The sequence below is a fragment of the Euprymna scolopes genome, chromosome 37, assembly GCF_053919585.1.
Source record: "Euprymna scolopes isolate OS-2025 chromosome 37, ASM5391958v1, whole genome shotgun sequence".
Classification (NCBI taxonomy): domain Eukaryota; kingdom Metazoa; phylum Mollusca; class Cephalopoda; order Sepiida; family Sepiolidae; genus Euprymna; species Euprymna scolopes.
This window is the reverse complement of record NC_136518.1, coordinates 13,731,002-13,742,557: the sequence shown is the minus strand read 5'-3', so window position 1 is coordinate 13,742,557 and position 11,556 is coordinate 13,731,002. Positions and strand designations below refer to the sequence as shown.

General features: G+C 36.3%; 1 protein-coding gene and 25 non-coding genes across 26 annotated transcripts in view; 25 read left to right on the top strand and 1 right to left on the bottom strand.

Annotated features, from left to right (window-relative positions):
• LOC145261094 (uncharacterized) overlaps positions 1-11,556 on the bottom strand; it is a 201,983-nt gene that overhangs the window by 11,020 nt on the left and 179,407 nt on the right. The window lies entirely within an intron of this gene.
• Trnas-cga (transfer RNA serine (anticodon CGA)) lies at positions 3,465-3,538 on the top strand. The gene has a single exon. It is a non-coding gene; the product is annotated as a tRNA-Ser (tRNA).
• Positions 3,687-3,760, top strand: Trnat-cgu (transfer RNA threonine (anticodon CGU)). Its single transcript has one exon. It is a non-coding gene; the product is annotated as a tRNA-Thr (tRNA).
• On the top strand, positions 4,128-4,200 carry Trnar-ccu (transfer RNA arginine (anticodon CCU)). Its single transcript has one exon. It is a non-coding gene; the product is annotated as a tRNA-Arg (tRNA).
• On the top strand, positions 4,348-4,421 carry Trnat-cgu (transfer RNA threonine (anticodon CGU)). Its single transcript has one exon. It is a non-coding gene; the product is annotated as a tRNA-Thr (tRNA).
• Trnat-cgu (transfer RNA threonine (anticodon CGU)) lies at positions 4,568-4,641 on the top strand. The gene has a single exon. It is a non-coding gene; the product is annotated as a tRNA-Thr (tRNA).
• On the top strand, positions 4,789-4,862 carry Trnat-cgu (transfer RNA threonine (anticodon CGU)). Its single transcript has one exon. It is a non-coding gene; the product is annotated as a tRNA-Thr (tRNA).
• Positions 5,230-5,303, top strand: Trnat-cgu (transfer RNA threonine (anticodon CGU)). The gene has a single exon. It is a non-coding gene; the product is annotated as a tRNA-Thr (tRNA).
• Trnat-cgu (transfer RNA threonine (anticodon CGU)) lies at positions 5,451-5,524 on the top strand. Its single transcript has one exon. It is a non-coding gene; the product is annotated as a tRNA-Thr (tRNA).
• On the top strand, positions 5,672-5,745 carry Trnat-cgu (transfer RNA threonine (anticodon CGU)). Its single transcript has one exon. It is a non-coding gene; the product is annotated as a tRNA-Thr (tRNA).
• On the top strand, positions 5,893-5,965 carry Trnat-cgu (transfer RNA threonine (anticodon CGU)). The gene has a single exon. It is a non-coding gene; the product is annotated as a tRNA-Thr (tRNA).
• Positions 6,113-6,186, top strand: Trnat-cgu (transfer RNA threonine (anticodon CGU)). The gene has a single exon. It is a non-coding gene; the product is annotated as a tRNA-Thr (tRNA).
• Trnat-cgu (transfer RNA threonine (anticodon CGU)) lies at positions 6,553-6,626 on the top strand. Its single transcript has one exon. It is a non-coding gene; the product is annotated as a tRNA-Thr (tRNA).
• Trnat-cgu (transfer RNA threonine (anticodon CGU)) lies at positions 6,994-7,067 on the top strand. The gene has a single exon. It is a non-coding gene; the product is annotated as a tRNA-Thr (tRNA).
• Trnat-cgu (transfer RNA threonine (anticodon CGU)) lies at positions 7,215-7,288 on the top strand. The gene has a single exon. It is a non-coding gene; the product is annotated as a tRNA-Thr (tRNA).
• Trnat-cgu (transfer RNA threonine (anticodon CGU)) lies at positions 7,436-7,509 on the top strand. Its single transcript has one exon. It is a non-coding gene; the product is annotated as a tRNA-Thr (tRNA).
• Trnat-cgu (transfer RNA threonine (anticodon CGU)) lies at positions 7,657-7,730 on the top strand. Its single transcript has one exon. It is a non-coding gene; the product is annotated as a tRNA-Thr (tRNA).
• Trnat-cgu (transfer RNA threonine (anticodon CGU)) lies at positions 7,878-7,951 on the top strand. Its single transcript has one exon. It is a non-coding gene; the product is annotated as a tRNA-Thr (tRNA).
• Trnat-cgu (transfer RNA threonine (anticodon CGU)) lies at positions 8,098-8,171 on the top strand. Its single transcript has one exon. It is a non-coding gene; the product is annotated as a tRNA-Thr (tRNA).
• On the top strand, positions 8,319-8,392 carry Trnat-cgu (transfer RNA threonine (anticodon CGU)). The gene has a single exon. It is a non-coding gene; the product is annotated as a tRNA-Thr (tRNA).
• Trnat-cgu (transfer RNA threonine (anticodon CGU)) lies at positions 8,759-8,832 on the top strand. Its single transcript has one exon. It is a non-coding gene; the product is annotated as a tRNA-Thr (tRNA).
• On the top strand, positions 9,201-9,274 carry Trnat-cgu (transfer RNA threonine (anticodon CGU)). Its single transcript has one exon. It is a non-coding gene; the product is annotated as a tRNA-Thr (tRNA).
• On the top strand, positions 10,304-10,377 carry Trnat-cgu (transfer RNA threonine (anticodon CGU)). The gene has a single exon. It is a non-coding gene; the product is annotated as a tRNA-Thr (tRNA).
• Trnat-cgu (transfer RNA threonine (anticodon CGU)) lies at positions 10,745-10,818 on the top strand. Its single transcript has one exon. It is a non-coding gene; the product is annotated as a tRNA-Thr (tRNA).
• On the top strand, positions 10,966-11,039 carry Trnat-cgu (transfer RNA threonine (anticodon CGU)). Its single transcript has one exon. It is a non-coding gene; the product is annotated as a tRNA-Thr (tRNA).
• Positions 11,407-11,480, top strand: Trnat-cgu (transfer RNA threonine (anticodon CGU)). Its single transcript has one exon. It is a non-coding gene; the product is annotated as a tRNA-Thr (tRNA).

Here is an 11,556-nt window from a genome sequence, read left to right as displayed (position 1 = left end):
AAAAATTGGGACGCTGAAAACGTACACAGTAAAACAATACATTTTATTTTCGCGTTGATTATTTAGTTATAACGCAAATGTAAAAAACATTTTCGGGGTTATTTATTTATGTTGGTAGTGTAGAAGAAAATGTATGAATGTTTTTTAAGAAAGGTGTATTAAAAAATGGAGAATAAATTAAAAAAAAATATGAAGGCGGTCGGTAAATCGCCGTTGTAAAACGCTCTTATAGTTGTCAACGGATTAAAGTAGATTTATTTGTAAGAAAATTGCATTAAAATAACTTAAACGAAATACGAAAATGAACGATGTTAAAAAAATGCAGAAAGTATTAACAATTGTTTATTTGGATAATTTAAACGCGAAACAAACAAACAAAAAAAAAACAATTGGGACGCTGAAAACATACACAGTAAAATAATACGCTTTATTGTCGCGCTAATTATTTGTTTATGTATGCATGGGCAACCGGAAGTCGTAAACCGAATGTTGGGTTCCAACACCCGTTACAAGATCATTTGAGTTTTATAATTATATAGATTAATCCTTGTACAAACGAGAACTTACGAGAACTCACCTATCTACATTTTAGCGCAGTAGTTGAGAGCACTAGTTTCTTAAACCAAAAGATATGAGTCCGAATCCTACTGGTCTCGTGATATCTGATTAGCCTCCTTTTATCAGTTAAGAATTTAAAGTTTATGCAGTGTTCATGTATTGACGAAAGATGTGATATCTGAATAGACAAAAAATAACGTAAAAAGACGTAATAATAATAAAGGGTTGGGTTCGAGACTCCTAACAAACGGTTCCCCAGTTCGATACAAAACACCTGACGAAGGCCGGAGGGCAAAACGGCCGAAACGTTGTGACAATAACAACCAAAATGAGGAAGTCAGTCCGACAATCTCAATCAATAAAAACACCTCATCTAAAAAAAATAAAAAAAAATACAGACAATTACTGAATAGACATGTTTTATTGATTAGCATTTAAAGTTTATGTAGTATTTTGCTATTAACGAAATTTGATTACCATCACATTTTACACTGTGATAATTAAAAAAAAATCATCAATGTATACAAACGTCGCTCGAAGCTATCTACCTCTATAGCTCAGTGGTTGACAGCACTTGTATCTAAACCAGGAGTCGCGAATTCGAATCTCACTGGAGAGATGATAACTGCATGGCTATCTTTTACTAATTTACAACCTAAAATTTTGCAATATTTTGCTTTTTTTTTTTTTTTTTTTTATTAAATTTTCACCCCTACAAGGCAAATTGCCACTTTGGTGTAGGGGCTACTATCAGGGGCAACAACTACTGGGGTACTATGTAGGGATTTGGGCAGCAAGGTGTCGGTTCACGTTACACTTGAACTTCTGCACGTCAGTACTGTTGGGGAAGCAGGGACCTGGAATGGAATTCCAGAGTCTAGCGGTTCTGGGGAAGAAACTATTGGAGTAAAAAGATCTTTTACATCTAGGGATCTCTACAGTGTGGGGGTGGGATTTAGCAGCCTGTCGGGTTTGTCGAGGGTGCACACGTCGTGGGGGCACAAGTGATTGCAGTTCGTCAGAGCATTCACCACTAAAATACTTGTAGAAAAGGCAGAGGGATGCAACATTTCGTCGATGGGACAGAGGCTGAAGCTTAGATGCCAGTTCAGGGCCTATCAGGTTTGCGACTCTCTTTTGAACCTTGTCAAGGAGCGAGAGACTAATAGCAGATGCACCAGCCCAGATGTGGCAGCAATACTCCATACATGGGCGAATGGTGGCCTTATAGAGGTACAGGATACTTTCGGGTGTTAGTAGTTTTCTAGCACGGTAGAGAGAGCCCACCTTTCTTGCAGCGGCCCTGGCAATGCCTTCAATGTAATTGTTCCAACTCATGTTTCCTGTGAACGTTAGGCCAAGGAGTTTGAAAGATGGACTCTCAGATAAAGAGTCGTTGGCCATTGCTATGGGTGGTAGAGAGGGTTTCTTGTAATTATTGAATGAAACTAGTTTAGTCTTGGCAGCATTGAACGCGACCAACCACTTTTGTCCCCATTCCACTACAGATTGGAGGTCTTCCTCTAGTGTTTCTGCAATTTCTTTAGAAATGTGTTCATTCGTCTTCCTGTCGTGCCTGCCATCTGACAATCTTGTTTACACTCTGAAAATTCTTTAGAAAATAATCAATTTATTCCAAAGTGACGCGAGAATGTCTGCTTCTACAGCACAGTGGTGAAGAGCACTGGTCTCGTAAACGACGGGCCGTGAGTTCGAATCTCACTGGGTGCATGACGTACGAATGGCTATCTTTCACACCTAAAATTTTTCCATATTTGGCTTTTAACGAAATTTTATGACAATCGTTACTTACACTCTGACAATTTTTTTGAAAATGATAAATTTAATAAAAAGGAGTGTGCAAGTTTCGCCCCGGATAGCTTAGTGTTTAAGAGCACTGGTCTCGTAAACCAGCGGTTGTCAGTTTGAATCTCACTGGTGGTATGATATCTGTATGGCTATCTAAAGCTAATTTACAAGATAAAAGTTTGCCATATTTGGCTTTTTACGAAATTTAATGACAATCTTAATTTTTTTTTTGAAAATGATCGATTTATTAAAAAATGACGCGCACATGTCTGCCTCTGAAGCTCAATGGATTACAGCTCTGTTTTCGGAAACCATAGGTTGGGAGTTCGAATCTCACTGAACGTATAATATATGTATGGCTATATTTTACTAATATACAACTTAAAATTTTGGCATATCTTATGAAAATCTTTTTTTACACTCTGATAATTTTTGTTGAAAATGATCGATTTATGTAAAATTCCCGTCCGCATGTCTGTCTGTAAAGGTCAGTGGTTTAGAGCGCTGGTCTCGTAAACCAGGAGTCATGAGATCGAACCTCATTGGAAGCATGATATCTGCATTGCTGTCTTTTACTAATTTACAACCTACAATGTTGCCATATTTTGCTTTGTGCATAATTTTATGACAAACTTTGTTTACTGATAATGTTTTTGAAAATGATCGATTGATTCTGACCTCACGTGTCTCTAAAGCTCAGTGCTTTCGACCAACCAGGCGTCGTCAGTTCGAATCTCACTGCAGGCGTGATATCTGAATTTCAACCAAAACTTTGCAACATTTGGATTTTTACAATATTTTGTACAATCTTTGTTTATACTGGGATTATATTTTGGCAAAAATGTCAATTTAGTAAAAAGTGTTGGGAGCGTGTCTGTCTCTATAGATCAGTGGTTTAAAGCACTGGTCTCGTAAACCAGGGGTCGTGAGTGCGAATCCCACTGGAGTCATGATATCTCTACTACTCTCTTTTACTAATTTTCAACCAAAATTTTGCAACATTTGGAGTTTTTCAATATTTTGTATGATCTTTGTTTATACTGGGATTATATTTTGGCAAAAATGTCAATTTACTAAAAACGGTTGGGAACGTGTCTGCCTCTATAGCTCAGTGGTTTAGAGCACTGGTCTCGAATACCTGGGGTCGTGAGTTCGAATCTCACTGGAGGCATGATATCTCTACTACTCTCTTTTACTAATTTTCAACAAAAATTTTGCAACATTTGGATTTTTACAATATTTTGTACAATCTTTGTTTATACTGGGATTATATTTTGGACAAAAATGTCAATTTAGTAAACAGTGTTGGGAGCGCGTCTGCCTCTATAGCTCAGTGGTTTAGAGCACTGGTCTCGTAAACCAGGGGTCTTGGGTTCGAATCTCACTGGAGGCATGATATCTCTACTACTCTCTTTTACTAATTTTCAACCAAAATTTTGCAACATTTGGATTTTTACAAATTTTACACAATCTTTTTTTATACTGGGATTATATTTTGGAAAAAATGTCAATTTAGTACAAACCTTTGGGAGCGTGTCTGCCTCTATAGCTCCGTTGTTTACAGCACTGGTCTCGTACACCGGGGGTCGTGAGTTCGAATCTCACTGGAGGCATGATATCTCTACTACTCTCTTTTATTAATTTTCAACAAAAATTTTGCAACATTTGGATTTTTACAATATTTTGTACAATCTTTGTTTATACTGGGATTATATTTGTGCAAAAATGTCAATTTAGTAACAAATGTTGGGAGCGTGTCTGCCTCTATAGCTCAGTGGTTTAGAGCACTGGTCTCCTAAACCAGGGTCGTGAGTGCGAATCCCACTGGAGTCATGATATCTCTACTACTCTCTTTTACTAATTTTCAACCAAAATTTTGCAACATTTTGATTTTTTCAATATGTTGTATGATCTTTGTTTATACTGGGATTATATTTTGGCACAAATGTCAATTTAGTAAAAACTGTTGGGAGCGTGTCTGCCTCTATAGCTCAGTGGTTTAGAGCACTGGTCTCGTAAACCAGGGGTCGCGAGTTCGTATCTCACTGGAGGCATGATATCTCTACTACTCTCTTTTACTAATTTTCAACCAAAATTTTGCAACATTTGGATTTTTTCAATATGTTGTATGATCTTTGTTTATACTGGGATTATATTTTGCAAAAATGTCAATTTAGTAAAAACTGATGGGAGCGTGTCTGCCTCTATAGCTCAGTGGTTTAGAGCACTGGTCTCGTAAACCAGGGGTTGTGAGTTCGAATCTCACTGGAGGCATGATATCTCTACAACTCTCTTTTACTAATTTTCAACCAAAATTTTGCAACATTTGGATTTTCTCAATATTTTGTATAATCTTTGTTTATACTGGGATTATATTTTGGAGAAAATGTCAATTTAGTAAAAACCGTTGGGAATGTGTCTGCCTCTATACCTCAGTGTTTTAGAGCACTGGTCTCGTAAACCAGGGGTCGTGAGTTCGAATCTCACTGGAGGCATGATATCTCTACTTCTCTCTTTTATTAATTTTCACAAAGATTTTGCAACATTTGGATTTTTACAATATTTTGTACAATCTTTGTTGTATACTGGGATTATATTTTGCAAACATGTCAATTTAGTAAACACTGATAGGTGCGTGTCTGTCTCTTTAGCTCAGTGGTTTAGAGCACTAGTCTCGTAAACCAGGGGTTGTGAGTTCGAATCTCACTGGGTGCGTGATATCTCTACTACTCTCTTTTACTAATTTTAAACCAAAATTTTGCAACATTTGGATTTTTACAATATTTTGTACAATCTTTGTTTATACTGGTATTATATTTTGGCAAAAATGTCAATTTAGTAAACACTGTTGGGAGCGTGTCTGCCTCTATAGCTCAGTGGTTTAGAGCACTGGTCTCGTAAACAAGGAGTCGTGAGTTCGAATCTCACTGGAGGCATGATATCTCTACTACTCTCTTTTACTAATTTTAAACCAAAATTTTGCAACATTTGGAGTTTTACAATATTTTGTACAATCTTTTTTATTACCGGGATTATATTTTGGAGAAAATGTCAATTTAGTAAAAGGTGTTGGGGGCGTATCTGCCTCTATAGCTCAGCGGTTTAGAGCACTGGTCTCGTAAACCAGGGGTCGTGAGTTCGAATCTCACTGGAGGCATGATTTCTCTACTACTCTCTTTTACTAATTTTCAACCAAAATTTTGCAACATTTGGATTTTTACAATATTTTGTACAATCTTTGCTTGTACTGGGATTATATTTTTGAAACAATGTAAATTTAGTAAACAGTGTTGGGAGCGTGTCTGCCTCTATAGCTCAGTGGTTTAGAGCACTGGTCTCGTAAACCAGGGGTCGTGAGTTCGAATCTCACTGGAGGCATGATGTCTCTACTACTCTCTTTTACTAATTTTCGACCCAAATTTTGCAACATTTGGATTTTTACAATATTTTGTACAATCGTTGTTTATACTGGGATTATATTTTGGAAAAAATGTCAATTTAGTAAACACTGTTGGGTGCGTGTCTGCCTCTATAGCTCAGTGGTGTGAGCACTGCTCTCGTAAACCAGGGGTCTTGAGTTCGAATCTCACTGGAGGCATTATATCTCTACTACTCTCTTTTACTAATTTCCAACCAAAATTTTGCAACATTTGGATTTTTACAATATTTTGTACAATCTTTGTTTATACTGGTATTATATTTTGGCAAAAATGTCAATTTAGTAAAAAGTGTTGGGAGCGTGTCGTCCTCTATAGCTCAGTGGTTTAGAGCACTGGTCTCGTAAACCAGGGGTCGTGAGTTCGAATCTCACTGGAGGCATGATATCTCTACTACTCTCTTTTACTAATTTTCAACAAAAATTTTGCAACATTTGGATTTTTACATATTTTACACAATCTTTGTTTATACTGGTATTATATTTTGGCAAAAATGTCAATTTAGTAAAAACTGTTGGAGCGTGTATTCCTCTATAGCACAGTGGTTTAGAGCACATGTCTCGAAAACCAGGGGTCGTGAGTTCGATTCTCCCTGGAGGCATGCTATCTCTACTACTCTCTTTTACTAATTTTCAACCAAAATTTTGCAACATTTGGATTTTTACAATATTTTGTACAATCTTTTTTTATACTGGGATTATATTTTGGCAAAAATGTCAATGTAGTAAAAACTGTTGGGAACGTGTCTGTCTCTTTAGCTCCGTGGTTTAGAGCAATGGTCTCGTAAACCAGGGGTCGTGAGTTCGAATCTCACTTGAGACATGATATCTTTACTATTCTCTTTTAATAATTTTCAACCAAAATTTCGCAACATTTGGATTTTTACAATATTTTGTACAATCTTTGTTTATACTGGGATTATATTTTGGAAAAAATGTCAATTTAGTAAAAACTGATGGGAGCGTGTCTGCCTCTACAGCTCAGTGGTTTAGAGCACTATTCTCCTAAACCAGTTGTTTTGAGTTAAAATCTACCTGGAGGCGTGATATCTCTACTACGCTGTTTTATTAATTTTCAACCAAAACTTTGCAACATGTGGATTTTTACAAATTTTGTACAATCTTTGTTTATACTGGGATTATATTTTGGCAAAAATGTCAATTTAGTAAAAACTGATGGGAGCGTGTCTGCCTCTATAGCTCAGTTGTTTAGAGCACTGGTCTCGTAAACCAGGGGTTGTGAGTTCGAAACTCACTGGAGGCATGATATCTCTACTCCTCTCTTTTACTAATTTTCAACCAAAATTTTGCAACATTTGGATTGTCTCAATATTTTGTATAATCTTTGTTTATACTGGGATTATATTTTGGAGAAAATGTCAATGTAGTAAAAACCGTTGGGAATGTGTCTGCCTCTATAGCTCAGTGGTTTAGAGCACTGGTCTCGTAAACCAGGGGTCGTGAGTTCGAATCTCACTGGAGGCATGATATCTCTACTACTCTCTTTTACTAATTTTCAACCAAAATTGTGCACCATTTGGAGTTTTACAATATTTTGTACAATCTTTGTTTGTACTGGGATTATATTTTGGCAAAAATGTCAATTTAGTAAACAGCGTTGGGAGCGTGTCTGCCTCTATAGCTCAGTGGTTTAGAGCACTGGTCTCGTAAACCAGGGGTCGTGAGTTCGAATCTCACTGGAGGCATGATATCTCTACTACTCTCTTTTACTAATTTTCAACCAAAATTTTGCAACATTTGGATTTTTACAATATTTTGTACAATCGTTGTTTATACTGGGATTATATTTTGGAAAAAATGTCAATTTAGTAAACACTTTTGGGTGCGTGTCTGCCTCTATAGCTCAGTGGTTTAGAGCACTGGTCTCGTAAACCAGGGGTCGTGAGTTCGAATCTCACTGGAGGCATGATATCTCTACTACTCTGTTTTACTAATTTTCAACCAAAATTGTGCAACATTTGGAGTTTTACAATATTTTGTACAATCTTTGTTTATACTGGTATTATATTTTGGCAAAAATGTCAATTTAGTAAAAAGTGTTGGGAGCGTGTCTTCCTCTATAGCTCAGTGGTTTAGAGCACTGGTCTCGTAAACCAGGGGTCGTGAGTTCGAATCTCACTGGAGGCATAATTTCTCTACTACTCTCTTTTACTTATTTTACACCAAAATTTTGCAACATTTGGATTTTTACATATTTTGTACAATCTTTGTTTATACTGGGATTATATTTTTGAAAAAATGTAAATTTAGTAAATAGTGATGGGAGCGGGTCTGCCTCTATAGCTCAGTGGTTTAGAGCACTGGTCTCGTAAACCAGGAGTCGTGAGTTCGAATCTCACTGGAGGCATGATATCTCTACTACTCTCTTTTACTAATTTTAAACCAAAATTTTGCAAAATTTGGATTTTTTCAATATTTTTTATAATCTTTGTTTATACTGGGATTATATTTTGGAGAAAATGCCAATTTAGTAAAAACCGTTGGGAATGTGTCTGCCTCTGTAGCTCAGTGGTTTAGAGCACTGGTCTCGTAAACCAGGGGTCGGGAGTTCGAATCTCACTGGAGGCATAATATCTCTACTATTCTCTTTTATTAATTTTCCCCAAAAATTTGCAACATTTTGATTTTTACAATATTTTGTACAATCTTTGTTTTATACTGGGATTATATTTTGCAAAAATGTAAATTTAGTAAACACTGTTGGGTGCGTGTCTGTCTCTATAGCTCTGTGGTGTAGAGCACTAGTCTCGTAAACCAGGGGTCGTGAGTTCGAATATCACTGGGGGCGTGATATCTCTACTACTCTCTTTTACTAATTTTCAACCAAAATATTGCAACATTTGGATTTTTACAACTTTTGTACAATCTTTGTTTATACTGGGATTATATTTTGGAAAAAATGTCAATTTAAAAAAAACTGTTGGGAGCGTGTCTGCCTCTATAGCTCAGTGGTTTAGAGCACTGGTCTCGTAAACCAGGGGTCGTGAGTTCGAATCTCACTGGAGTCATGATGTCTCTACTACTCTCTTTTACTAATTTTCAACCAAAATATTGCAACATTTGGATTTTTACAATATTTTGTACAATCTTTGTTTATACTGGGATTATATATTGGAGAAAATGTCAATTTAGTAAAAGGTGTTGGAGGCGTATCTGCCTTTTTGGTTCAGTGGTTTAGAGCCCTGGTCACTTAAAGCAAGGGTCGTGAGTTCGAATCTCACTGGAGGCATGATATCTCTATTACTCTCTTTTACTAATTTCCAACCAACATTTTGCAACATTTGGATTTTTACAATATTTTGTACAATCTTTTTTTATACTGGGATTATATTTTGGAGAAAATGACAATGTAGTAAAAACCGTTGGGAATGTGTCTGCCTCTATAGCTCAGTGGTTTAGAGCACTGGTCTCGTAAACCAGGGGTCGTGAGTTCGAATCTCACTGGAGGCATGATATCTCTACTATTCTGTTTTACTAATTTTCAACCAAAATTTTGCAACATTTGGATTTTTACAATATTTTGTACAATCTTTGTTTATACTGGGATTATATTTTGGACAAAATGTCTATTTAGTAAACAGTGTTGAGAGCGCGTCTGCCTCTATAGCTCAGTGGTTTAGAGCACTAGTCTCGTAAACCAGGGGTCTTGGGTTCGAATCTCACGGGAAGCATGATATCTCTAGTACTCTGTTTTACTAATTTTCCACCAAAATTTTGCAAAATTTGATTTTTACAATATTTTGTACAATCTTTTCTTATACTGGGATTATATTTTGGCAAAAATGTCAACTTAGTAAACAGTGTTGGGTGCGTGACTGCCTCCATAGCTCATTGGTTTAAAGCACTGGTCTCGTGAAGCAGGGGTAATGAGTTCGAATCTCACTGGAGGCATGATATCTCTACTACTCTCTTTTACTAATTTTCAACTAAAATTTTGCAACATTTGGATTTTTACAATATTTTGTACAATCTTTTTTTATACCGGGATTATATTTTGGAGAAAATTTTAATTTAGTAAAAAGTGTTGGGAGCGTGTCGTCCTCTATAGCTCAGTGGTTAAACAACTGGTGTCGCAAACCAGGGGTCGTGAGTTCGAATCTCGGTGGAGGCATGATATCTCTACTACTCTCTTCTACTAATTTTCAACCAACATTTTGCAACATTTGGATTTTTACAATAGTTTGTACAATGTGTGTTTATACTGGGATTATATTTTGGCAAAAATGTCAATTTACTAAAAAAGTGGTGGGAGCGTGTCTTCCTCTATAGCTCAGTGGTTTAGAGCACTGGTCTCGTAAACCAGGGGTTGTGAGTAAAAATCTAACTGGAGGCGTGATATCTCTACTACTCTGTTTTATTAATTTTAAACCAAAATTTTGCAACATTTGGATTTTTACAAATTTTGTACAATCTTTGTTTATACTGGGATTATATTTTGGCAAAAATGTCAATTTAGTAAAAACTGATGGGAACGTGTCTGCCTCTATAGCTCAGTGGTTTAGAGCACTGGTCTCGTAAACCAGGCGTCGTGAGTTCGAATCTCACTGGAGGCATGATATCTCTACTTCTCTCTTTTATTAATTTTCACCAAGATTTTGCAACATTTGGATTTTTACAATATTTTGTACAATCTTTGTTGTATACTGGGATTATATTTTGCAAACATGTCAATTTAGTAAACACTGTTGGGTGCGTGTCTGTCTCTTTAGGTCAGTGGTTTAGATCACTAGTCTCGTAAACCAGGGGTTGTGAGTTCGAATCTCACTGGGTGCGTTATATCTCTACTACTCTCTTTTACTAATTTTCAACCAAAATTTTGCAACATTTGGATTTTTACAATATTTTGTACAATCTTTGTTTGTACTGGGATTATATTTTGGCAAAAATGTGAATTTAGTAAAAAGTGTTGGGAGCGTGTCTGCCTCTATTGCTCAGTGGTTTAGAGCACTGGTCTCGTAAACCAGGGGTCGTGAGTTCGAATCTCACTGGAGGCATGATATCTCTACTACTCTCTTTTACTAATTTTAAACCAAAATTTTGCAACATTTGGAGTTTTACAATATTTTGTACAATCTTTTTTATTACCGGGATTATATTTTGGAGAAAATGTCAATTTAGTAAAAGGTGTTGGGGGCGTATCTGCCTCTATAGCTCAGTGGTTTAGAGCACTGGTCTCGTAAACCAGGGGTCGTGAGTTCGAATCTCACTGGAGGCATGATATCTCTACTACTCTCTTTTACTAATTTTCAACCAAAATTTTGTAACATTTGGATTTTTACATATTTTACACAATCTTTGTTTATACTGGGATTATATTTTGGCAAAAATGTCAATTTAGTAAAAACTGTTGGGAGCGTGTCTGTCTCTTTAGCTCCGTGGTTTAGAGCAATGGTCTCGTAAACCAGGGGTCGTGAGATCGAATCTCACTGGAGGCATGATATCTCTACTACTCTCTTTTACTAATTTTCAACCAAAATTTCGCATCGTTTGGATTTTTACAATATTTTGTACAATCTTTGTTTATACTGGGATTATATTTTGGAAAAAATACAAATTTAGTAAACAGTATTGGGAGCGCGTCTGCCTCTATAGCTCAGTGGTTTAGAGCACTGGTCTCGTAAACCAGTGGTTGTGAGTTAAAATCTACCTGGAGGCGTGATATCTCTACTTCTCTGTTTTATTAATTTTCAACCAAAACTTTGCAACATTTGGATTTTTACAAATTTTGTACA